Genomic DNA, 27,294 nt, shown 5'->3' on the forward strand with positions numbered 1-27,294 from the left:
ATCTTTGATTCCTTATAAAACATATTTGAATGAATCTGATTTAAATTTATTTTATTCCATCTTTGATTTGTGTGCAAGCCTTATTTGGTAAGCTTTATCACTGGGCTGTGTATAACATACAAACTGCTTATTTAATGAAAATAGTAGAGCTTAAAAGGTATTTTTAGACATGTTTGTCTACTACTGTATCTTTCAAAAGAAGCATTTGTAGGCTTATGATTCCTCTAATGGTGCTGTTAAGAATTGCAAAGAGGCATATTTCCGTCACTTTTTAAAAACTTTCCTATTCATAGAAATTTATTTCTTTTAGGTAAATCTTATGTAGGTATATGTGTATACTCATATACATTTATCTACATGTATATGTATGTGTGCATGTATATATATGTACACACATTCACACATATGTATACCTTGAAAAGGCAAATAACCTTGGTTTAAATTTTCTTGTCTTATTTAAATCCATGACTGAAGTTAAGTAAAACCACTTTGAAAAGTGTGTAATCAGCTGGGCATGGTGACTCATGCCTGTAGTCCCAGCACTTTGGGAGGCAGAGGTGGGCGGATTGCTTGAGCCCAGGAGTTCAAGACCAGTCTGGGCAACATGGCAAGACCTTATCTCTACTAAAAATACAAAAATTAGCTGAGTGTGGTGGTGTGCACCTTTGGTCCCAGCTACTCGGGAGGTTGAGGTGGAAGGATTGCTTGAGCCTGGGAGGTGAAGGCTGCAGTGAGCCAAGATCACACTGCTGCACCGCAGCCCCAGTGACAGTGAGACCCTGTCTCAAAAAACAAAAACAGAGGCCGGGTGCGGTGGCTCAAGCCTGTAATCCCAGCACTTTGGGAGGCCGAGACGGGCGGATCACGAGGTCAGGAGATCGAGACCATCCTGGCTAACACGGTGAAACCCCGTCTCTACTAAAACATATAAAAAACTAGCCGGGCGAGGTGGCGGGCGCCTGTAGTCCCAGCTACTCGGGAGGCTGAGGCAGGAGAATGGCGTAAACCTCGGAGGCAGAGCTTGCAGTGAGCTGAGATCTGGCCACTGCACTCCAGCCCGGGCGACAGAGCAAGACTCCGTCTCAAAACAAAAAACAAAAACAACAAAAAAGCCTGTAATCATTATATCAGGTTTTTAGAACTAATTTAGAGGGATTTATATACACATACATAAAGTTTAATAGTTAATGTCACCTGATTCCCTGGTAAGATCTTAAAATGAGCTTCCTTGTGTTCTCAGCAACATTGCTACTAAAAACCAAGTGTGGAATATACTCTTCAGATAGCAAATGTTTTGTCATTTCCTTTGCTTCTGTTGATTTTCAAAATTTTGCCTCCTTAAAGTACATAAACTATTGCATTGTAGAAGATTCCAGTGAAGGGCATTAATTTTCTTGTGTCACTGGTGCCAGTTGATCTGACCAACCTAACATGCCTCAGTTTCATGCGTATTCTCACTTGTTTTCCTTCTGAGTAAAAGTTACTCTAGATCTTTCTCTTGACTTCTTTGTTTAGGATAGTGGTTCTGAAGCTATCTGTTGCTTCTACCAGCTTGATAGATGAGGGTCCTCAGTATGACATTTTTCCACAGGCTACAGCTAGATATTATATAGGAGGTTATAAAGACAAAGGCTGGATATTATGAGCAATTCCTTATTGTCTAATTGATAAGGAAAGCCCTGGTTTAGGGACACTAAATGTATATGACCATACTGAAAACTACTTTGCAAAATTAATTTAAAATTGCTTAGAAATATATAATGTAGCTCTTATTATCTACAAGGTAGAAATGAGTATAACTTGAATTATTTAAAATAAGAATCAGCTAAGTGATATGAATGGCACAATTATTTGGTTCAGAACTGTAATCTTTATCAATATGTAAACATAGTTGATACTCAAATAAATAAGTTATGTTTAATAGTGTGTCCTTTAAGAGCTAAAGGATCTCTGTGTTCTGCACATGTTTTATGACTACAAGATGAAAACAAATTGCTTGAGGTTTTATTTGTATGTTAAACATGAAAAACTTGAAGCACATGCAAAGTTTGTAAATTAGACTGTTCTTTAAAAATGTAGTAAAACCTGTCTGATGAAAAGTTGCATTGCTTACTGAGAGTTCACCTGTGGGAGAAGATGACAAAAAAAACTGCATCTGAATTTTCCTGTGTGACTAAGCCAAGAAAGCACTTTTCAAGAGGGGTATTTTCTTTATTCTCCCTGAATACTAAGTATTTGAAACCAGAACCTTCTTCCACCACTACAGAAATAATATACATTTGATCCCAGTGTGCAGGCAATGTATGACAGGGAATGTTACTCTGTGCATATATTTCACCATCAAGACCAAAATATGATATTTCATAGTCAGGGTATAACTTAAAAGATGTATTCTGAAGAGTTCATTTTAAAACAAAATGCAAATACCTTAAATATTTTTTATATTAATATGATAGAGACATTTGTTCTTATAACCACATTCTGCTACTATAATCAGGTACATTGAAGTATTCAAGATAAAAGCACAAAAGTACTGATTTTAAGAACTTTAGAAAACATGGCTTACGGGCAATATAAACTTGAAGAATGTTTAAAGCAAACTATTCATGGTTTTAGTTTTTACCTTGTTTTCCCCATTTTGGAAGACTAAAGCATGTACATCAGTTGTCACAAGTATTCCAGTGAAGGCTTTTAGTTTTTGAAGGACTAGTAGCCATCTCCTGGTTTTTTTTTTTTCTTTTTCTTTTTCTTTTTAAACGGTGCATGAAATGCCAAGTGAAAGTGACTTTTTTTTTTTTTAATCTTTAACTTTTTGTTTTTATGGGTACATAATAGGTGTATATATTTATGGCGTACATGAGATATTTTGATACAAGCATCCAACTTGTAATAATCACATCAGGGTAAATGGGGTATCTGTTACCTGAAGCATTTATCCTTTGTGTTACAATAGTCTACATATACTCTTTTAGTTATTTTTCAATGCACAATTAAATGATTGACTATATCACACAGTTGTGGTATCAAATACTAGACTTATTCATACTTTTGAACTTTTTGTGCCCATTAACTATCCCCACTCCCTCACTACCCTTCCCACCTTCAGGTAGCAACCATTCTATTCTCTATCTCCATAAGTTTAATTGTTTTTAATTAACTTTTTAGCTCCCACAAATAAGTGGGAACATATGAATTTTGTCTTTGTGTCTGGCTTATTTCACTTGACAGAATGACTGCCAGTTCTATCCATATTGTTGCAAATGGCAGGCTCTCATTCTTTTTATGGCTGAATAGCACTCGTTTCTGTATATGTACCACGTTTCCTTTATCCATTCATCTGTTGATGGACACTTAGGTTGCTTTGAAATCTTGGCTGTTACGGATAGTGCTGCGCTAAACAGGGGAGAACAGATAATCTCTTCAATATACTGATTTTCTTTCTTTTGCGTGTACTTAGCAATGGGATTGCTAAATTTTAGGGTGGTCCTATTTTTAGTTTTTTGATGAATCTCCAAACTGTTCTCCATAGTGTTTGTACTAATTTACTTTCCCACCAACAGTGTGTGAGGGTTCCTTATCTCTACATCCTCATTTTTATTGCCTGTCTTTTGGATAAAAGCCATTTTAACTGGGGTGAGATAATATCGTAGTTTTGATCTGCATTTCTCTATCAGTGATGTTGAACACTTTTCATATTTGCCATTTGTGTGTCTTCTTTTGAGAAATCTCTGTTTAGATCTTCTGCCCAATTTAAAATCGATTGTTAAAGATTTTTTCCTATTGTTTGAGTTCTTTATATATTCTGGTTATTAATCCCTTGTCAGATGGCCAGTTTGCAGATATTTCCCCATTCTGTGTGTTGTCTCTTCACTTTGTTGATGGTTACTTTGCTGTGCAGAAGCTTTTTAACTTGACGTGATTCCATTTGGTCATTTTTGCATTGGTTGCCTATGGTTGTGAGGTATTACTCAATAAATCTTTGCCCTGTCTAATGTCCTGGAGTTTCCCCATTGTTTTCTTGTAGTAGTTTCATAGGTTAGGGTTTTAGATTTGTCTCTTTTTTTTTTTTTTTCTGTTTTTTGAGACAGAGTCTTGCTCTGTCGTCCAGGCTGTAGTGCAATGGTGCTGTCTTGGCTCACTGAAACCTCTGCCTCCCAGGTTCAAGTGATCCTCCCACCTCAGCCTCCTGAGTAGCTGGGATTACAGATCCACACCACCATGCCTGGCTAATTTTTGTATGTTTAGTAGCGACAGGTTTTTTGCCATGTTGGCCAGGCTGGTCTTGAACTCCTGGCCTCAAGCGATCTGCCCTCTGTGGCCTCCCAGAGTGCTGGGATTACAGATGGGAGCCACCACACCCAACCAGATTTAAGTCTTTAATTCATTTTGTTTGAATTTTCTATATGGTGAGAGATAGGGGTCTAGTTTCATTCTTTTGCTTTGGATATCCAGTTTTCCCAGCACCATATATTTAAGATACTGTCCTTTCCTCAATGTATGTTCTTGGCACCTTTGTCAAAAATGAGTTCACTGAAGATGTGTGGATTTGTTTCTGGGTTCTCTATTCTGTTCCATTGGTCTATGTATCTGTTTTTATGACAGTACTCTGCTATTTTGATTTTATAGCTCTGTAGTATAATTCGAAGTCAGGTAATGTGATTCCTCCAGTTTTGTTCTTTTTGCTCAGGATAGCTATTCTGGGTCCTTTGTGGTTCCATATACATTGTAGGATTTTTTTTTTTCTATTTCTGTGAAGAATGTAATTGCTCTCTTGATAGAGATTGCATTGAATCTACAGACTGCTTTGGGTAGTATGAACATTTTAACAATAGTGATTCATCCAATCCATGAACATGGAATATTTTTCCATAGTTTGGTGTCCTCTTCAATTCCTTTCATCAGTGTTTTATAGTTTTCATTGTAGAGAGCTTTATTTGCCTAAGTTAATTCATAGGTATTTAATTTTATTAGGAGCTATTGTAAATAGGATTACTTTTTTATTTCTTTTTTATATTGTTCACTGTTGGCATATAGAAATGCTACTCATTTTTGTATGTTGATTTTATATCCTGTGACTTTACTGAATTTATCAGTTCTAATAGTATTTTTGTGTAGTCTTTAGATTTTTCCAAATATAAGATTGTATCATCTGCAAATAAGGAAAATTTGACTTCTTCCTTTCCAATTTGGATGCCATTTATATCTTGCCTGATTGCTGTAGCTAGGACTTTCAGTACTGTACTGAATAACAGTGGTGAAAGTGGACATCCTTGTCATGTTCCAGTTCTTAGAGGAAAGGCTTTCAGTTTTTCTCCATCCAGTATGATACTAGCTGTTGATCTGTTGTATATGGTTTTTATTATGTTGAGGTGCACTCCTTCTATACCCAGTTAAAAAAATTTTTTTAACATGAAAGGATGTTGAATTTTATCAAATGCTTTTATAGCATCAATTGAAATAATCATGTGTTTTCTTCTTCATTCTTTTGATATGACGTATCACACTGATTTATTTCTATATATGGAACCATCCTTGCGTCTTTGGGATAAATCCCACCTGGTGACGATGAAAGAACTTTTTAATGTGTTGTCAAATGTGATTTGCTAGTATTTTGTTCAAGATTTTTACATGAATGTTCATTAGGGATATTGGCCTGCAGCCTGCCTTTCTTTCTCTCTCTCTTTCTCTTTCTCTCTTTCATTCTTTCTTTCTTGTTTTGGTATCAGGGTACTACTGGCCTGGTAGAATGAGTTTGGAAGTATTCCCACCTCCTCTTATTTTTGGAATAGTTTGAATAGGATCGATACTAGTTTTTCTCTAAATGTTTGGGAAAATTCAGCAATGAAGCCACCAGGTACTAGGCATTTCTTTGGTGGGAGACATTTCATTGCAGCTTTAATCTCATTACTTGTTATTAGTCTGTCTGGGTTTTGGATTACTTCATGGTTCAATCTTAGTAGGTTGTATGTATCTAGGAATTTATCAATTTCTTCTATGTTTTCCAATTTATTGGCATATAGTTGCTGATAGTAACCTCTAATGGTCCTTTGAATTTCTAGGGTATTGGTTGTAATATCTCTTTTTTCATATCTGGCTTTATTTGAGTCTTATCTTTTTTTTTAAGCAAGTTTGGCTAAAGGTTGGTCAATTTTATCTTTTCAAAAAACCAATTTTGTGTATCATTGATCTTTTTTTGTTTGTTCAGATCCATTTATTTCTGCTCCAATCTTTATTATTTCTTCTAATTTTGGGTTCGGTTTGCCCTTGCCTTTCTAGTTCTTTAAGAATAGTTGTTAGATTGTTTATTTGAAGTTCTTCTGCTTTTCTGATGTAGGCACTTAGAGCTATAAGCTTTCCTCTTAGTACTGCTTTTGTTGTATCCCATAGGTTTTGGTATGTTGTGTCTCCATTACCATTGGTTTCAGTTTTTGAATTTCCTTCTTAATTTCTTCATTCACCCACTAGTCATTCAAGAACACACTGTTGGATTTCCATGTATTTGTATAATTTCAAAAATTCCTCTTGTTATTAATTTCTAGTTTCATTTTATGGTGGTCAGAGAAGATACTTGATATTATTTCGTTTTTTAAAAATGTTTTAAGTCATACGGTCTATCCTTGAGAATGATCTGTGTGCTAAGGAGAAGAATGTGTACACTATAGCTGTTGGATGAAATGTTCTGTAAATGTCTATTCAGTTCATTTGGTCCATAGTGCAGATTAAGTCTGATGTTTCTTTATTGATTTTCTGTCTAAATGATCTGTTCAGTGCTAAACAATAGGTATCGTGGTCTCCAGCTATTATTGTGTTAGGGTCTAAATACTTGCTTTGTAAATCAGGGTGCTCCAGTGTTGCATGCATAAATATTTGCAATTGTTATATCCTCTTGCTAAATTGACGCCTTTACTGTTAAATAATGACCTTCCTTGTCTCTTTTTATAGTTTTTGTCTTGAAAGCTATTTTGTCTGATATAAGTATAGGTATTCCTGATCTTTCTTGGTTTCCATTTGCCTGGACTATCTTTTCCCATCCCTTTATATTTAGTCTATGTGTATCTTTATACGTGTAGTGTGTTTCTTGTAGGCAACAGATTGTTGGGTCTTTTTTTTTTTATCCATTCACCAACTCTATGTCTTTCAATTGGAGAGTGTAGTCCATTTACACTCAATATTGTTATTGATAAGTAAGGACTTGAGCCTCCCATTTTATTATTTGTTTTCTGGTTGTTTTGTGGTCTTCTCTTCCTTCTTTCCTTCCTTACTGTCTTCTTTTTAGTGAAAACTATTTTCTCTGGTGGTATGTTTTAGTTTCTCACTTTTTATGTTTTTGTGTATCCATTGTATGTTTTTTGGTTTGAGATTACCATGATGCTTGCAAATACTATCTTATAACCCATTATTTTAAACAGATAACAACTTAACATTCACTGCATAAACAAACTAGCAAATAAGCAAAGAGAAAACTAATAAAAATCCTGTACATTTTTCTGCTTGATCAATTCTGCTATTAAGAGAATGCATTCTTCAGTATGTTAGTTGCATTTTCCCACTACAGAATTTCTTTTTTTTTTTTTTTGAGATGGAGTTTTGCTTTTTCACCCAGGCTGGAGTACAGTGGCATGATCTCGGCTCACGGCAACCTCTGCCTTTCAGTTTCAAGTGATTCTCCTGCCTCAGCCTCCCGAGTAGCTGGGATTAAAGGCACCTGCCACCATGCCCAGCCAATTTCTGTATTTTTAGTAGAGACGGGGTTTCATCATGTTGGCCAGGCTGGTCTTGTACTCCTGACCTGGTGATCTGCCCACCTCAGCCTCCCAAAGTACTGGGATTACAGGCATGTGTCACTGCACCCTTTTTTTTTTTTTTTTTTTTTTTTAAGATGGAATCTCACTTTGTCACCCAAGCTGGAGTGCAGTGGGGTGATCTCGGCTCACTGCAACCTCTGCCTCCTGGGTTCAAGTGATTCTCCTGCCTCAGCCTCCTGAGTAGCTGGGACTGTAGGCATGCACCACCACGCCTGGCTAATTTTTGTATTTTTAGTAGACACAGGGTTTCACCATGTTGGCCGGGCTGGTCTCAAACTCCTGACCTCAAGTGATCTGCCTGCCTCAGCCTCCCAAAGTGCTGGGATTACAGGTGTGAGCCACTGCACCCGGCCCCACTCCAGAATTTCTGCTTGATGCTTTTTAATTATTTCAATTTCCTTGTTAAATTTATCTGATAGGATTCTGAATTCCTTCTGTGTGTTATCTTGAATTTCTTTGAGTTTCCCTAAAACGGCTATTTTGAATTCTCTATATGAAAGGTCACATATCTCTGTCTTTACAGGCTTGGTCCCTGGTGCCTCATTTAGTTTACTGAAGTCATGTTTTCCTGGATTCTCTTGATGCTTGTGGATGTTCATTAGTGTCTGAGCATTGAAGAGTTAGGTATTCATTGTAGTCTTCAGAGTCTGTGCTTGTTTCCCCCCACCCCCTTTCTTGGAAAGGCTTTCCAGGTATTTTAAGGGACTTGGGTGTTGTGATCTAAGTGTTTGGTCACTGCAACCATATCTGCATTAGCCTAGTCACACTGTGGTTCTTGCAGACTCATAGAGGTACCACCTTGGTGGTTTTGGATAAGATCTGGAAGAATTCTCTGGATTACTGGGCAGAGACTCTTGTTCTCTTTCCTTACTGTTTCCCAAACAAATGGCCTTCCCCTGCCTCTCTGTTTTGAGCTGCCTGGAGCTGGGAGAGGGATAACACAAGAACACCTGTGGCTACCACCACTGGGACTGTGCTGGGTCAGACCTGAAACCAGTACAGAACTGGGTCTTGCCCAAGGCCTGGTGTAACCGCTACCTGGCTACCACCTATGTTTGCTTAAGGCCCTAGGGCTCTACAATCAACAGGTGGCAAAGGCAGCCAGGTTGTATCCTTCCTTTCATGGTAGTGAGTCCCCCTGGGCACTGGGTGGGTCCAGAGATGCCATCTGGGAACCAGGGCATGGAGTTGGAAATCTTAAAATCCACCTGGTGCTTTATTCTTCTGTGGCTAAGCTGGCAAAAAAACCACAAGACAAAGTTCTTCCCACACTTTCCTCCCCTTTTTATAGGCAGAGGAGTCTCTGTGGCCTCCACCACCCCAGCCGATAGTGAGTACGGCCTGGCTACCACTGATGTTCGCTGAAGCCCCAGGGTCTCTTCAATCAGCTTGTGGTTGGTTGCTGCCAGGCCTGGGACATATCCTTCAGGGAAGTGAGCTCCTCTATGGCCCAGGTCAGGTCTAGAAATGCTGTCCAAAAGCTATGGCCTAGAATCAGGGACCACAAGAGCCCTCTTGGTGCTCCGCCCCACTGTGGGTGAGCTGGTACCTAAACTACCCCTTTTACTCTTCTCTCTGTTTTTCTGAATCTGGAGTCTCTCCTCATCACCACCATAGCTGGGAGTGTGCTGGGTCACACCTGAAGCCAGCACATCCCAGAGTCTCACTCAAAGTCCATGGCATGTACTACCTGTCTACTGCTGCTGATTATTCAGGGCCCATGCGCTTTTTAGTCTTCCCTTCAAGACAACAATGTCCTTTATGGCCCAGCATGTGTCTAGAAATGTCATCTGGGAGCTAGCTTCTCGCACGGGGGCCTCATGACTCTGCCTGGTGCACTATCCTGCTGTGGCTGAGCTGGTTTCCAAGTTGTAAGATGAAGTCTTCTACTCTTCCCTTTCCTCAAGTGGAAGGAGGTAGTCTTTTTCAGAACTGTGAGCTATGCTCCCTGGGCTTGGAGGAGGGGTGCTGCAAACCCTCCTTTGGCTGCTCTGGTTGATGTCCCCCATTAGGTCATGTGCCCCCAAAGTCCAGACTTTGATGCCTAGATCACCTTTCAAGTTTATTTAGGGTTCCAGAGCAGTTGAGCTTGCACTGGCAAAGCTTGCCAGAACTCAAGTTCCAACCACTGAGATGGATGAATTCACTCTGGCTAGGGCTGGTCTAAATGCTCCCTCTGTGGGCATTGGCTGAGTTCTGCCAAGTGTTGCTTTCCACTGTGACAGGGCAGCATAATCACTGTACTCTCCCTCCCTCAAGCCATACAGATTCACTGCTGCTGGGGAATAGGGGAAGGATGGTGTCAGCAATTCAAGACTGTTTTTCCTACCCTCTTCAGTGCCTCTTTCAGTGATTTTAAGTTAAAACAATGTACTGTAATTGCTCACCTGATTTTTGGTTTTTATGAAGGTGCTTTTTTGTGTAGATAGCTCTTAAATTTGGTGTTCCTGTGGGGAGGATGGTTGGTAGAGGCTTTTATTTGGCCATCTTACTTCTGATCTCTTGAAAGTGACTTCTTTAGCTAAATTAATCAAACATAAGAGATAAAATGTTTAGGGCAACTTATTCATATGTATTATATATTCTAGAGTTGATACCTATGTAGATACTGGGGATTTATTGAATGTATTAGGCCATTCCCCCATTGCTATAAAGAAACACCTGAGACTGGGTGATTTGTAAGGGAGAGAGTTTTAATTGGCTAATGGTTCTGCAGGTTCTACAGCTTCTGCAGGCTCTATAGCAATGCTTAGAGACTTCTAGGAAGGCCTCAGGAAGCTTACAATCATGGCAGAAGGTGAAGAGGGAGCAGGCATATCACATGGTGAAAGCAGGAGCAACAGAGAGGGTGAAGGGGTGGTACTACACAATTTTAAACAACCAGATCTTGCAACAGCTCACACTTGGTGCAAGGACAGCACCAAGAGGATGGTGCTATGCCATTTACGAGGGATCTGTCCCCATGATCCAAACATTTCCTGCCAGACCCCACCTCCAACACTGGGAATTACATTTCAACATGAGATTTGGGCAGGGACAAATATCCAAACTATATCGTTGAGCAACCAACCTGGTTTTAATATGAAATAAGTTGTTCTCAAACTTTTTAACATCAGGAGCCCCTTATACTCTAAAAATTATTGAGCAGCCTAGAGAGTTGTGGGTCTCTATCTATTAGAAATTAAAATAACTTTTAGGAATATTTGTTCATTTAAAACTAAAAACAAGCCTATCACATGTTAACATAAATAACATTTTTATTAAAAAAAAAATAAATGTTTTTTGAGACGGAGTTGTGCTCTATCGCCCAGGCTGGAGTGCAGTAGTGTGATCTCGGCTCACTGCAAGCTACGCCTCCCGCGTTCACGCCATTCTCCTGCCTTAGCCTCCCGAGTAGCTGGGACTACAGGCGCCCGCCACCACGCCCGGCTAATTTTTTTGTATTTTCAGTAGAAATGGGGTTTCACCGTGTTAGCCAGGATGGTCTGGATCTCCTGACCTCGTGATCCGCCTGCTTGGTCCTCCCAAAGTTCTGGGATTACAGGCGTGAGCCATCGCGCCCGGCCCCAAAAATATTTTCTTAAGAAAGTTAGTGAGAAAAGTGGCACTGTAATATTTTTGCAAACTCTCTTCAATATCTGGCTTAAGGAGGACAGTTGTGTTCTCTTACTGATAATGAATAAAGAGTGCTTCCCAGAATTGACAATTCAAGAAATCAGTGGTGATCTATGTCAAAATGATTTTGAGGATAGTAATTCGAGGACAAGGACCAAGTCTTTTGTATACCATTTTATCCTCAGAGTCTAATACAGTTCTTGGCACATAGTAACGGTCAGATATTTGGTAGGTGACTAAACTATACTGCAGTGTGTTGAGAAGTGAACAGAAGATACGGATTCAGGGAGCATAGAAACCTCCTTCATGGCACTTGGTTGAGAAAAGAAGAGAAATGAGGGAAATGAGGGTGCAGATTCAGCAGAGGACTTTTTAAAATAATGTTTTCATGTGAGGAAAAAATATAAAAACCAATAGAGAGAAATTAAGAAAACAGGAAAGAAATGGAATAATTAGGAACCTAGGCTGGGATAGGGTAGCAGGGCATTTCAAACATTAATGAGGATATGAGATTCCAGATCTTGTTGAAATGCAAATTCTGATTCAGCTGGTAGAGGTTGTGCATTTCTAACAAGCACCCAGATAATCTTAAGGCTGTTGGCCCCAGGGTTATACACTTATAGTGATTTTCTAGAACCCAGTTGAGGAAGTGAATCTTGGGCAGGAGAAATACACACCTCTCACATTGAGTTTGGAGATCCAGCCCATCTGATATAACTTTTTAAGAGAGAAACATAATTTTCCAAATATCCAATTGATAACCTTACCCACTAAATGGCTGCATTATGAAAATTGCTTCACTTTCAATTATCCAGAGTCCACCAATCGATTACTTTGATGTATTTAAAGAATCAAAAGAGCAAAATTTCTATGAGTCACAGGAATCTGTCATTGCTTTATGTACTTACCTGCAACAATTGATAAAAACTATTGAAGACCTAGATGAAAATCAGCTGAAAGATGAGTTTTTTAAACTTCTGCAGATTTCACTGTGGGGAAATAAGTGTGATCTGTCTCTCTCAGGTGGAGAAAATAGTTCTCAGAAGACCGATGTACTAAATTCATTGGAAGACCTAAAACCTTTCATTTTATTGAATGATATGGAACATCTTTGGTCATTGCTTAGCAATTGCAAGAAAACAAGAGAAAAAGCTTCTGTTACTAGAGTGTATATTGTTCTCGATAATTCTGGGTTTGAGCTTGTTACAGATTTAATATTAGCCAACTTCTTGTTGTCCTCTGAACTGGCTACTGAGGTTCCTTTTTATGGAAAAACAATTCCATGGTGTGTTTCTGATACTACTATACATGATTTTAATTGGTTAATTGAACAGGTAAAACATGGTAATCATAAGTGGATGTCCAAGTGTGGGGCTGACTGGGAAGAGTATGTTAAAATGGGTAAATGGGTTTACCACGATCATATATTTTGGACTCTGCCTCATGAGTTCTGTGCAATGCCTCAGGTTGCTCCTGACTTATATGCTGAACTACAGAAGGCACATTTAATTTTATTCAAGGGTGATTTGAATTACAGGAAGTTGACAGGTGACAGAAAATGGGAGTTTTCTGTTCCATTTCATCAGGCTCTGAATGGCTTCCATCCCGCACCCCTCTGTTCCGTAAGAACATTAAAAGCTGAAATTCAGGTTGGTCTGAAGCCTGGGCAAGGGGAACAGCTCATGGCCTCTGAGCCCTGCTGGTGGACCAGTGGAAAGTATGGAATATTTCAGTACGATGGTCCCCTTTGACTTGATTTAGGAGCTCTCAGTTGCATAGAAAGATCTGACGAGCACCTTTTCATCCCCAGAAAAGGAGCGCGTGAATTGAGTCGCCCAGTGGCTGGCTCTGTACCCACTCTGGGAACCTTGGCTTCTCCCTGCCCATCTACATGCACTGGATGATTTTTCTTTTTAACATTTTGCCCCACTACACTGTTTTGGGGATAGATGGGTTAAGCAGGTTACAGATAATTACATTTATATTGGAATTTTAGCAACTTTTTTTCAGGTTAAATACATCATTTCAAGTGCTTTTAATGTGTTTTTAATTGGCTAGGAAGCAAAAAATAAGCAAGTTCTGCTTTTAGTTAGTTTACCCTATTCTTTTCTTAAATAGTACACTGCATGGTATTTAATATTCCAGGAAGCATGGAATTTTATTTTGCTTGATTTTGGGCTCATGAAATAATAGCTCTGTGAAAATGCACATCTTAATGACTCTCTGTAAAGAGGCATTCCTTACAACTGTGATGTTTCCTCACATAAAAGTTACCTCATAAGTTAATTCTAACTTTTATTCTCCTTGAATTTTATTTCATTTCAATAGCTTGTTTCATTTGCACACCTTTGTATTTTGATTGATCTGTAGAATAGATGTTAGGAAACCCAGAATTGAACACAGTGAAATAAATGGTATTTTAAGAAATATAATATCTTTTATATTCTATTTATGATATCCGTAATCAAATGAGATTATTTTACCACATGAGTGTTTTAAATAAATAGATTTTTAGTTTGCAGTTTTAGGAAAATGCTTTAGATAGAAAAGGTTCTTACACATTGAATTTGGAGTACTACCAACAATGAATGAATTTATTTTTTATATTCTTACACATTTTATTGGTCATTGTCACAGATACTAAATACTAAACATTTCAGGTCATTTTGTTTTGAAACTGAAATTGGAAATAAATCTGGAAATGTTTTGTTGCACTAAAATAATAAAATGAGTTGTACTAAAAAAAAAAAAAAGAAAATTGCTTCACTTTGAAACTTCTGGTCTTGGTAATATAGAATGTCAGTGTTCTCACAGTGCTTGATTGAGAACATGATACTGAGATTATGGCATACAATATAGGGGCTGTACAAAAAAAAGACATTATTAGGATCTCTAACAATTATGTAAAAGTCATTGCTTCGTGGGTAGAGCTCAGACTTTGGTGTGAGACCTGGTTTTATTCTTGGCACTTACTCTGAGTGGTCTTGGGCAAATTAATACCTTAAGCAAAAAGATTCTCATGTAGATTTTATATGAGAATTATAAATGAAGTACATAAAGTCCAGCAGTCACAAATGGTATCTATTATTACCATCATCCTGAGATTGCAATAAGCTATATTGAAAGTAGTCTCAAAGATTGTTTCATGAATCATCAGATTCACCTAATTTTCAAAAGAATTTAAATAAGGAGATGGAATGAATAGATTGCATTTTGTTTCCATGCACAGGGGAACCGTGCATATTTCTTCTGTGACTCGGAAATGGTTTAACTTTAAAAAATCCCAAAATAGCTGAAGTTAGCAGACATGCAATTTACCAAGGATGATTGGAATTTTGATCTTTCCTGTAATAATACTATACCCAAGCACACTGCTCATTAGGAAAACATTTTTATCTGAATCTTTTACTCTTGGGGGCAAAGAATGCTATTTTTCTTTTTGATAACTATGTTTATAGAATCTAAATCATCCTCAGCAATTATTTCAACATCTGAAGTTATTATTATCATTCATGTTTCATTTATAGCTATTTGAATTTTGATGAATTTCAATATGGTGCTAGAGTGATAGGACAAGTTCAAATAAGTTCAATATATGGGTATGGTCTTAAGTTATTTTAATTTTTTATTACAACTGCTATGAAGAAAAATAGGATATGCCACATTTTCACGTTTTACAGTTGGATGTCCTATGATATTCCCTTCCAGAGAACAGAGCTCGGAGCTCTGGAAATTTGGGGGCAACTGATATGTGGTCACGTCTGCATCTGTGTGGGTTGGCTGTATCTCAGGGACAGAATCTGCAGCAAAAAAGGTAATAATAGTTCCTTGAATACTTTTATATTATTACTTTGAAAGAACTAAGGCAGAGCATCTCCATTGGGCTTTTCTTCAGGAACACATGTAGGTGGAAAAGAGGTCAGTAGGAAGGCAAGAAGTAAATACTGCAACTGAGATAAAATTAAGTCAGCTTTGTAGACTATCCCCAGGCATTTTCTTGTTTTTTCTCTTTTTTCTTTTAAAACTTTTGTGGGTACTTTGTAGGTGCAAATATGTATGGGGTACATGAGATATTGTGAGACAGGCATGGAATGCATAGTAGTCACATCATGGAAAATGGGGTATTCATCCCCCTCCCAGGCATTTTCAGCTTGAATTTTTGTTGTCAGTAACAACAAGACTGGAAATTTTTAACACTCTCTTATCAATGTTGTAATCATTGTTGATCTCTTGCACTGGTAGAATATGCCTTGTTAGTAGAAAATAACAGCATAAGACATGTTGTAGTTTCTAAGGTGCTTTCACATACAAGGTGGTAAGTACATGCAGAAACATCAACTGAGCTACTCAAAGCCACTGTAGGTTTGTGTGTCCAGTATTATTAAGTCCTGCTGGAATTTGCTTTGAAAAGTTTTTCTCATTATTTTTCTAAATCTTGTAATTTTCTGTAAGTACTACCTTCATAATTAAAATGTTTCTACTCTGATGATGCCTTTAACTACTTTAAGAACTATAAGTCTAGAGCTCCTTTCAAGGGATCAAACCAGAAACGGATACGTAGGGCAGGTGTCACACTGATTTACGACCTCGCTCCTAACCTGACATTAGATATATTCAGTAGATCTGGCAATAAGCATAGTACATACTAATGGGTCTTGATTTTCAATAATTTTGTTATGCATAGTAAGATTTTATGGTGTTTTACTGTGTTGGCTGAATATATCAGGATACCAACTGAAAGCAGATCTTAAAGTTAATAACTCCTGCTTTTTTGGTTTAGTATTCAATAAACTTCTCCTAGGCCACTAGGGCTTAATGAACAAAATACCTCTTTGGCAAATAATTTTGCAGGCACAAAATGTTACTATAAAATTATTTTGTTGAAGAAAGGAAAATGAAAGATTAATTTGACATTGCAGTTATTTAAAAAATGATATGAAATTCTTGCAAACCACTAGAAAAGCAAAAATAATTTTAAGTGTCTCTGAAATTTAAACTTAAAATATTGTTAGTTTTTTATTGGGCATATAATTGTGTTTGACTTTTTTGGGGTCCAGCATTTATTTATTTTGGCATCTCTACTAAATGGTATCATGCTTTGGAAACTCAGTAAAATATTTGTTGTTGCTCAATAAATATTTGTTGATTACTTTTCATTGTTTTTTCTGTAGTGGTTTTTTAACTTTCCTAGTCATGACTTTTTACACAGATATAATTTTGAGGACTGAACAAAATTCAGGAAGGACTATTCTCATTAAGGTAATATTTTTCTGTATTTTCTAAGGCAGAATCAGAAAGGCCAAAGCATTTTTTTTTTTTTTTGATACAGAGTCTTGCTCTGTTGCCCAGGGTGGAGTGCAGTGGTGTGATCTCGGTTCACTGCAACCTCTGCCTCTCGGGCTCAAGTGATTCTTGTGTCTCAGCCTCCCCAGTAGCTGGGATTACAGGTGTATGCAACCACACCAGGCAAATTTTTGTACTTTAATAGAGATGGGGTTTCTCCATATTGGTCAGGCTGGTTTGGAACTCATGACCTCAAGTGATCTGCCCGCTTCAGTCTCCCAAAGTGCTGGGATTACAGGCATGAGCCACTGAACAAGCATTTAAAAAAAATAATTAAATTGGGAATTTATTTTAGGTATCATCAAGTAAAATTTTTCTTGCAAAACAATGAAAACTTTGGCTGCTGAAATTTACCAATTTAGATTTGTTTTTAGAAATGTTATAGGGAGATAAAAATTACTGAAATCTGTGGTGTAACTAGGAATGCAATTTTGGAAGGTGACGTGATGGGTAATGCTGTTTTTCCCAGTCTGTTCTACTAGTGAGAGAATACAGTCAGTTTTTGATGCATAATAACTGGGTGTCTTTTGGGGTATTCCTAAATAGTCAACCTTTTGGAGTTACACCTCCTTTAATTTTCAAATAGAATGCTTTGAATGACCATCCCAGTCTTCCTCCAGTATCTTCATGGATTATCAAGAGTGTGCATATCTCCAGCCATCTCTGGTTCAATGGTTTGCTTCTGCTGAATTCTCAATTTCTGTTTCAGTCTCCTCGTCTATGACAGACAGTGATCCTTCCCAGGAAGCACTTTGCCTCTGGTTGGGCGTTGGCATTCCCTCCAGGTGCCATAAGGTAGAGCTATGTATCCACCTTTACTGAAGGTTTCCACACTTCAGGAGAAGATTAGAGTACAGCAATGCTCACCACTACTGTAAACCTATATTTTGAATATAACTATTTCCAAAATCTAAGGCAAAAACATTGGACCCTTTGCAGCTTTATCCAGCTCCCTAGCCTCTCTGCTGTATGTCAAGGTCTGCCTGCTCTCATTTGTAGGAGACAGCACCTTTCATAAATGTTTCATAGGGCCAATTTCCCCCTTACTTTAAGAATATTTTACTCATTACCTAAAGGACATGTTTTCACTCTGGAACTTATTAGAACTTCATGTTCAGGGAAACCCCACCTGTATTAGTCTGTTTTCAAGCTGCTGATAAAGACATACCTGAGACTGGGTAATTTATAAAAGAAAGAGGTTTAATGGACTTACAGTGCCACGTGGCTGTAATCATGGTGGAAGGTGAAAGGTGTGTCTCACATGGCATCAGACAAGAGAAGAGAGCTTGTGCAGGGAACGTCCCATTTTTAAAACCATCATATCTTGTGAGACTTACTATCATGCGAACAGCACAAGAAAGACCCACTCCCATGATTCAGTTACCTCTCACTAGGTTCCTCTGATGACATATGGGAATTGTGGGAGTTACGATTCAAGATAGGATTTGCGTGGAGACACAGCCAAACCATATCAACACCCTTAGACACAAGGATCCACACAGGGTTACATATTCTAGAGTCTGAGTTGTAGTAGAAGTGATGGGAACAGTGGTGAATATTTATAGCACAACAATATAGGATGGTGGTCGGCATGAGAAATGCTGCCTGTGTTGAGGTTTCTCAGCCAGTAGGAAGTAATCATGGCCTTTTTTATTCTTCCTGATTTCTTTTGGTCTTCTCTGAGTACCTTTTGAATAAAACACATTCACACAAGATCTCCCAAGGTCAAACAGTTATTCTCAAGTATTGGACAGTCTAAACACATATTAAGGGACAGAGAGATTTCTCTAAGGCAAATATGTCTAGCAAAGAATTTCTCTTTTCCACAATAAATTGCCTTTTATATTTTTGCAGTATTATTTGCCTTTCTCCTGATATTCTTCTGATTATCTAGACCATGCCCAGAGACCTATCTCCGCAGAAGTCAAATAGAGACTATGACAGCACTTTTTAAAATAACAGAAGCTGATAGCCCTTTAACTATGTAAAGGTCCAGCAGAAGATGTGTGTGTGTGTGTGCATGTGTGTGTGTGTGTGCGTGCATGTGTGTGGTTCTGATTCATATTAAAGTCTTAGGCAGCGCTTCCTCTGCAGTTGGTTTTCTCAGTAAGCAGAAATGAAGCTGTAGATAGATGTCTTCTCCCTCTGTCCAGAGAAAGCCCTAAGGTCACAGATTCGTTTTGTGTGGAATTTCAGTTACATGAGTTTGGAGTAGTTTGGCCTCACTGGTCTATTTCTGTCCACAAAGACCAGAGAGATTTATAGTATAGTGATGGACAGAACATTCCTCGTCCAAGAGCTTGGGAGAGACTGTGATGGTTTACCTTAGAGATCATCTGGTGTTGTTCATGATCCTTATGTGCATTCTAAACTGAACTTCATGTTCAGGGAAACTCCGTTACCTTGTTTCATAGGGAATCTTCTGATGGAGCTGGGTCCAAGGCTTCCCTTTTCTCCCATAATTATTTTCAACTCTTGAGGGAGTATCAGACCTGTCTTCATACAAATGAAGATTTCAAGGTCATGCTGAAGCTGTGAAGACCAGCCGAGAACTTCATTTCATAGCTGTTTGTAAGGTTTCTTCACACTGGGTAGAGGTGAGGGTGAGGTTCGCTTAAGATCACTGTGCTCTTCCAGTGGAGGCCCAGATAAACAATAATGGTAAACCTAGGAATACAACTTGGTCTCTTGTCTCCAGGCCAGTCAGTCTGTAGTCTTTCATCCTGTCCTTTAAAAAATGTTTTTGAAAATTTTATTGTGGTAAACATGAGACCTACTGTATTAGTCCATTTTCACACTGCTGATAAAGACATGCCTGAGACAGGGAAGAAAAAGAGGTTTAATGGGACTTATAGTTCCACATGGCTGGGGAGGCCTCAGAATCATGGCGGGAGGTGAAAGGTACTCCTTACATGGTGACAGCAAGAGAAAATGAGGAAGAAGCAAAAGCAGAAACCCCTGATAAACCCATCAGATCTCATGAGACTTATTCACCATGATGAGAATAGCAGGGGAAAGACTGGCCCCCATGATTCAATTATCTCTCCCTGGGTCCCTCCCAGAACACATGGGAATTCTGGGAGATACAATTCAAGTTGAGATTTGGGTGGGGACACAGCCAAACCATATCATCTACCCTCTTAACACACACACACACACACATAATTTTTTTGAGACAGGGTCTCACTCTGTCACCCAGGCTGGAGTGCAATGGCACAATCTCAGCTCACTATGACATCTACCTCCCAGGTTCAACCCATTCTCTCACCTCAGCCTCCCAAGTAGCTTGGACCAGAGTTGCACGTCACCATACCCGGCTAATTTTTGTATTGTTTGTAGAGACCAAGTTTCACCATGTTGCCCGGGCTGGTCTCAAACTCCTGAGCTCAAGCAATCCACCCACCTCAGCCTCTCAAAGTGCTGGGATTACAGGCATGAGCCACCACATTCAGCCAATATATTTTTAAGTGTACAATACATTACTGTTGACCATAGGTACTACCCTTTCCTTTTTGAAGCTAAAATATTACTGCTATCCACCTAGTAGTAATAGAATAGGGGAATGAAGGGGTTATTATAAAAATTGTAGTTTAAACTTTTATAGGAAGTATAAATTTCCTCTAATGTATGGGTTGTTTCATTTCTGAGTCCAATTTCAGAATGTAAACAAGAATTGCAATTACAATTCTAAAGTACAGATGGTCCCCAACTTACGATTTTTTGACTACAATGATGCAAAAGAGATACACATTTAGCCAAAACCGTACTTAAGAGTATCCATACAACCATTCTTTCACTTTCAGTACAGTAGTCAATAAATTACATAAGATATTCAACAACTTGTTATAAAATAGGCTTTACATTAGATGATTTTGCCCAAATGTAGGCTAATGTACTTGTTGTGAGGATGTTTAAGGAAACTAGACTAAGCTATAATGTTTGGTAGGTTAAATATTTCACAATATTTTCAACTTATAATGGGTTTATCAGATGTAACCCCATCATAAGTTGAGGAGCATCTGTATTAATCATATAGTGCATACTGCGCTTAAATATTTTCCCCTGCCTTTTTAACAAAACAATTTGAACTGATAGTAAGGTTATTTATCTTTTCAAATAAAGTTAATGAGAGATCAGGCAGAAATTCTTTACCAAAACATAAACACACACACACACACATACACACACAGACACACACACACACACAAATGTATTTTAGGGAAAACTGGACTTGACTATTTTTATCTTTGATTATCCCTACTAAAGATATCCTTCTAGGGAAAACACAGACTTTATTTTTTTTTTTCATTTCATGGGCTTCAGGAAGAGAAGCTTAGTAAACACACATTCTCTCCTTCTTCGTTCCCAGACGCTGCAATAGTTTATTTTAAAGCTAATTCTAGGGTAAGTCCTTTTGATCTCACTGCTATCACTTAGAGAATTATAATGTGGTTTTGCAATTCTAGCTAGAATGGGGGACCTTTAAAAAAGGTCTTCGATTTATGTTAAATGATTTTAGTTCAATGACAGGAAACCCCTCTACTTGTTTAAAAAAAAAAAAAAAAAAAGAAACCTCAAAAAACAAAACAAAACAAAACAAAAAAACCCTTAAGACCTTTATAGTAGGAAGAAAGCAACCAACTGCTTTTCAAATTACGGGGTTGGTCCCATGTTTTGAAAGTTACCATCTCAGTTGATCTCTTAATGAGATGTCTGTGTACATGAGACGAAGGTCGATAAGAACTCAAGGGCTTCTCATCTATCCCTTCTCAGTTAACAATCCAGTAGCTTCAGAAGACAAATTTATGACCCTTGCCTTCGTCCACTGTAGGATTCATCATCCTAAAGCTGCACTGGAAACTTCCTGGAGGTTTGTCTTCTTTTTGGAGGAGTGTTCTCATATGGGATTCACTTTGTCTTTCTCCTTTTGCTTTCTGGTGCATACATGTTTTCCCTCTTATGTTCATTTCTTAATCATTATCTATAACATTTTGGCTTCTTTGTTCTCTGGCTTTGATATCCAAATATAAAATTGAACCTTCTTGTCTGAATATCATTATGTAAGTACTGACAACATCACATCTTCTTATTACTGACACTGAAGATGTATTTTTTGTGGGTACAAATTGGGTAGAGATGGGATAAGTATAATTATTACTAAATATATTTTCAATCTACCTTCTAGGAGTCTTTCTTTGTGTTAACTAAGCTGTCATATAAGCATGAGAAATACACACAAAATCCATATGTTGGTTATTTCTGAACTTATAAGGGCAGGCACCTTTTTGAATCATAACCAATCACAGTACAAAATTCAGTTCTTTTATTAGAAGAATTCTCACTGTATCTGTTTCCTCTTTCAATTATTTCCAGCCAACAGGACCTCTTCTCTTATAATCTTTGCCCAGGCACCATTCAGCCCCATCCCTTCTTCCTTTACAACACAGAGTAGCCTTTTCTGCCCAATTCATCCTAACTCCCCTCCCCCACTACCCCACCGCTTGCTGCAAGAAACTTGGGCCTAAGGCTCACTTTTATTGTAGAAAAGCATTTCCTGACAAAGCCAGTTTCTCTGTGTAGAATAGTTGTCCTCAACGGGGGGCTGATTTGCCCCCAGGGGACATTGGGCAGTGTCTGGAAACATTTTTGGTTATCACTTCTACAGGGATACTGCTGGTGTCTAGCGGGTAGGGGCCAGGGATCCTGCTAAACCTCCAAAATGCACAGGGCAATCCCCATAACAAAGAATTATCCGACCCAGATTGTCAATTGTCTTTCTGTTGAGAGGCCCTGCTGTAAGGAAATTCTTGTATCAGTGGCACTAAGCAATGATACTTTCTATTCTGCTGTTATCAATGCATTATTCTGTACATTAAGGTATAGGTTTTACATATACACATTCCAGATAATAAACAGTTGTTGAATACTAGATATGTGTCAGGCACCAAGCCAGGTACTCTTAAATTGCTTATGGTTCAATGAGGAAAAGAGGCAATATAATACCTTGTGAAAGGGGCTATGATTGCATAATGAAGATATGTCTCATCTCGCTCAGGAGGATCTGCTAAGCTTTTTGAATTCTGAGAAGGAAGAGGCCTGAATTGAGCCTGGAAGAATAGGTAAGAGAAAGCAAGGCAAAGGGAGGGAGAGAAACACATTTCTGGAAAAGGGAGAAGCTCAGGTTAAGACGTGGTTAGAGAAGTGGGCAGGAGCAGATCCCGAAGGACACCACTTAATGGGCTGGCAACCATCAGATGGTTTTTAAAGGCCACTGGGAGTCCTTTAAAGAGAGGTTAATTGGGGCAGGAGTGGGGAGTGTGTTGGTGGTTTAAGAGTTAGATTTCATTGTGGTTTTGCTTTGCATTTCTCTGATGGCTAGTGGTGATGAGCATTTTTTTCATGTGTCTGTTGGCTGCATAAATGTCTTCTTTTGAGAAGTGTCTGTTCATATCCGTTGCCAGTTAGACTGGTGATCATTAAAAAGTCAGGAGACAACAGGTGCTGGAGAGGATGTGGGGAAATAGGAACACTTTTACACTGTTGGTGGGACTGTAAACTAGTTCAACATTGTGGAAGACAGTGTGGCGATTCCTCAAGCATCTAGAACTAGAAACACCATTTGACCCAGCCATCCCATTACTGGTGATATACCCATAGGATTATAAATCATGCTGCTATAAAGACACATGCACACATATGTTTATTGCGGCACTATTCACAATAGCAAAGACTTGGAACCAACCCAAATGTCCATCAATGACAGACTGGATTAAGAAAATGTGGCACATATACACCATGGAATACTATACAGCCGTAAAAAAGGATGAGTTCATGTCCTTTGTAGGGACATGGATGCAGCTGGAAACCATCATTCTCAGCAAACTATCGCAAGAACAGAAAACCAAACACTGCATGTTCTCACTCATAGGTGGGAATTGAACAGTGAGAACACTTGGACACAGGAAGGGGAACATCATACACCAGGGCCTGTTGTGGGGTGAGGGGAGGGGGGAGGGACAGCATTAGGAGATATACCTAATGTAAATGACGGGTTAATGGGTGCGGCACACCAACATGGCACATGTATACACATGTGACAAACCTGAACGTTGTGCACATGTACCCTAGAACCTAAAGTATAATAAAAAAAATTAAAAAGAGTTAGATTTCAAGAAGGTCATTACTGTTTCTGAAATCTAACTGAGAGCTAATGAGAGACTGAACTAAGGTAGTATTAATAGAATTGACAAGACTGGGAATGGGGTTGGCATTGGGATGAAGCATGAAAAAGTCGTGCATGACCTCAAATTTTAGGCCTGGTGCCATTTACCAAGTCAGGAAAGGCAGGAGGGGATTGAAGGTTGTGGGATGAGGTAGAAGTCAAATTTGGACATACTGTCATCCCTCAGAATTTGGGGGAATTTGTTCTAGGACCCCCTGTTCATACCACAACCCACAGATTCTGAAGTCCCTCATATAAAATGATGTAGTATTTGCATAAAACCTGCACAGTCCTCCCATATACTTCAAATCATCTTTAGATTACTTAATACAATACCTAATACAGTGTAAATACTATGTAAACAGTTATACTGTATTTTTTAACATTTGTGTTCTTTTTAATTGTCGTATTGTTATTTTTCATTGTTTTCCCCACTCCATACCCCCTAGATCCACAGTTGGTTGAATCTGCAGATGTAGAACCTGCAGATATGGAAAGCCAATTTTGTTTTTGTGTCATACAGATTTTCTTATTTATAAAAGTAATATACATGTCTTTTGTAAAAACACTTGGAAAAGAGAGAGAGGTACAAAATCTCCACTCGGAAATAGCCACTGTTGGTGGCTGGGCACAGTGGCTCACGCCTGTAATCCCAGCACTTTTTTAGGCTGAGGCGGATGGATTGCTTGAGTTCAGGAATTTGCAATCAGTCTGGGTAACATGATGAAACACCGTCTCTACAAAAAATACAAAAATTACCCAGGTGTGGTGGCATGTACCTGTAGTCCCAGGTACTCAGGAGGCTGAGGTGGGAGGATCACTTGAGCTCGGGAAGCTGAGGTTGCAATGAGTGCCACTGCATTCCAGCCTGGGTGACAGAGTGAGACCCTGTCTTAAGAAACAAAACAAAACAAAACAAACAGAAAAGAAATAGCTACTGTCAAAAGTTCAGTGATGTTTTTCCCGAATTGTTATATGTGGCCAAAATTAAACATTTAAAAAATACAAACCCAAACTAACCCAAACTAAGGTGCTTTATACACTTCTCTCCTTTCTTTCCTCTCCTTTCCTTCCTTTCCTTTCCTTTCATTCTTTCTTTCTCTTTCTTCTTCTTCTTCTTCTTTTTTTTTTTTTTTGTATTTTTTGTAGAGACGGGGTTTCGCCATGTTGGCCCGGCTGGTTTCAAACTCCTAACCTCAGGTGATCCACCTGCCTCAGCCTTCCAAAGTGTTGGGATTACAGGCATGAGCCACCATGCCCAGCCTGCCTTTTTTCACTTTGCAATATATTTTAACTCTTTCCTGTGCCACTGAATGTCCTTTTACATTTTTTTTTCTTTTTTTGAGACAGAATCTCTCTGGTGCCCAGGCTGGAGTGCAGTGGTGCAATCTCAGCTCACTGCAACCTCTGCTTTTCGGGTTCAAGCAATTCTTGTGCCTCAGCCTGCCAAGTGGCTGGGATTACAGGCGTGCGCCAGTATGCCCAGCTAATTTGTGTATTTTTAGTAGAGATGGGGTTTTACCATGTTGCCCAGGCTGGTCTTGAACTGCCGAGCTTGAGCAATCCACCCGCCTTGGCCTCCCAAAGTGCTGGGATTATAGGTGTGAGCCACCGCACTTGGCCTCTTTTTACATTCTTAATGACTGCACAATATCTCACTCTATGGAGGAGCCATAATTTACTCCACCATCTCTATTGTTAGGGGTTTTGGTAGCTTTTGGAGTCTCATTCTTAACAAGTCATGCTTGATGCCATCACAGGCTGAGTCCTCAGAAGCTGACAGAAATGGCATTGGAGGTGTAAGATATTAACTAGGGCTAGATCCCTGTGAACAGAAGAGGGAAGGAGCAGGTGTGGGCGAGGGAGAAGGTGAACTGTGGTGCAGTCCTGCAGCCTCAGCAGACCCCAGGGTCTACTGTAAAGGCCTATGAGTGTTGTCCCATTGGGTGGAAATGGCTAGGCTTTTATAATCTTGTCATTCACTGACCAGATGAGGGCTGTCCCGGGAGGGTAAGGACCTCAGGTGAGGCTGCACTCTGCAGCAGAGGTCAACTCTGAAGGGGCTGATAGCTAGGGGTATCTGTTGACCACATTCTTCAAGGCTGAGCAGCAAGTCCTCCTGTGAAGCAAGTCCTCCTATGACACTCCTATGGGGCATCTCTGTGTCTAATACCATTACTTCATTTTGTGCATCTATGTTTGCTCAGGTCCTTGGTATATATTCCAAGAAGTGGAATTGCTGGGACAGAGTGTGGGCATTTGAAAAACTTTTTATATTTATTGCTAAGTGACCTTCCAGAAAGATTGTACCCCTTTCTCCCATCAAGAGTTAATCACTAATGCATCAATATATGACAATTGTACTTTCTTACATTTTTAAATATTGAAAGGTATCTCAAAATCCTTTGGAAAATAAATACAAATTTTGATGTTTTGGTGTTGTGAATTTCATTTCAAACTCCTAAGGCAGGTGCTGTACTTTTCTCTGTAGAGCTGTATAAATCTTTCCAGAAGGGTAAAACATTCTAATGACTGATATTAGGAGTCATAGAATTATATTTAGGTATTCTGAGTTGCAAACTTTCAACATTAAAGAGGCCAAGCAGTGACTGGTGCCTGAGCCGACTTGAAACAGGATTTGCAAAATCCTCCAGCCTTTCCATATAACTATTTGAACAAATACATGAAATTCCCATTTTGTAGGAAAAATGTGACACACTGTTAGAAAGAGAGACCAAAGGGAAATAACCTTCAACCTTCATTTATTGAGCATCTATTCTAAGCAATGCCTTGGGCTTTTATATCCACCATCATATTTAATTCTCACAACAATCCTTTGAAGTATTATCACATTATTCAGATGAAGAAATGGAAACTTAGTGATTCTGGTAGCTTGCTAATATTGTAAGGCATTCAGATCCCCAAGGCTGTGCACTTCTTAACATTCTGGGCTGCCGCCCCCAAAGCTAGTTACACAGCAGGGGCTTTAAATAGTGTAATGTATGTATATATTAACTCTAAGAATAATAATCCTTGTGAAGCTTGCGGAATGTCCTACTGGACTGAATAGTGCATAGGATTCAGCATCTAGAATTTTAAAATTTTGTATCACTTATAACATCTAGCACATATGAGGTATTCACTAATTACTTAAAAGGTTTTTTTTTGTTTGTTTTGTTTTTGTTTTGTTTTGTTTTGTTTTTTTTTTTGAGATGGAGTCTTACTCTGTTGCCCAGGCTGGATGGAGTACAGTGCCACGGTCTCGGCTCACTGCAACCTCCGCCCTCCCAGGTTCAAGCGATTCTCCTG

The 27,294-nt window shown here is 38.8% G+C and overlaps 1 protein-coding gene and 1 pseudogene across 3 annotated transcripts in view; both read left to right on the forward strand.

The window, feature by feature from the left end:
- The window catches only part of LMO7 (LIM domain 7), a 309,870-nt gene that overhangs the window by 61,342 nt on the left and 221,234 nt on the right, over positions 1-27,294 (forward strand). For both annotated transcript variants that reach the window (XM_077973779.1, XM_015121212.3), the window contains exon 7: positions 15,129-15,234. The gene's annotated coding sequence lies outside the window, so the exon portion shown is untranslated. The remainder of the gene's footprint in view (positions 1-15,128; positions 15,235-27,294) is intronic.
- Positions 12,076-14,164, forward strand: LOC697395 (damage-control phosphatase ARMT1 pseudogene; annotated as a pseudogene). The gene has a single exon (XR_013407645.1). The product of XR_013407645.1 is annotated as a damage-control phosphatase ARMT1 pseudogene (transcript).

The sequence above is a fragment of the Macaca mulatta genome, chromosome 17 (genome assembly GCF_049350105.2).
Source record: "Macaca mulatta isolate MMU2019108-1 chromosome 17, T2T-MMU8v2.0, whole genome shotgun sequence".
Lineage (NCBI taxonomy): Eukaryota > Metazoa > Chordata > Mammalia > Primates > Cercopithecidae > Macaca > Macaca mulatta.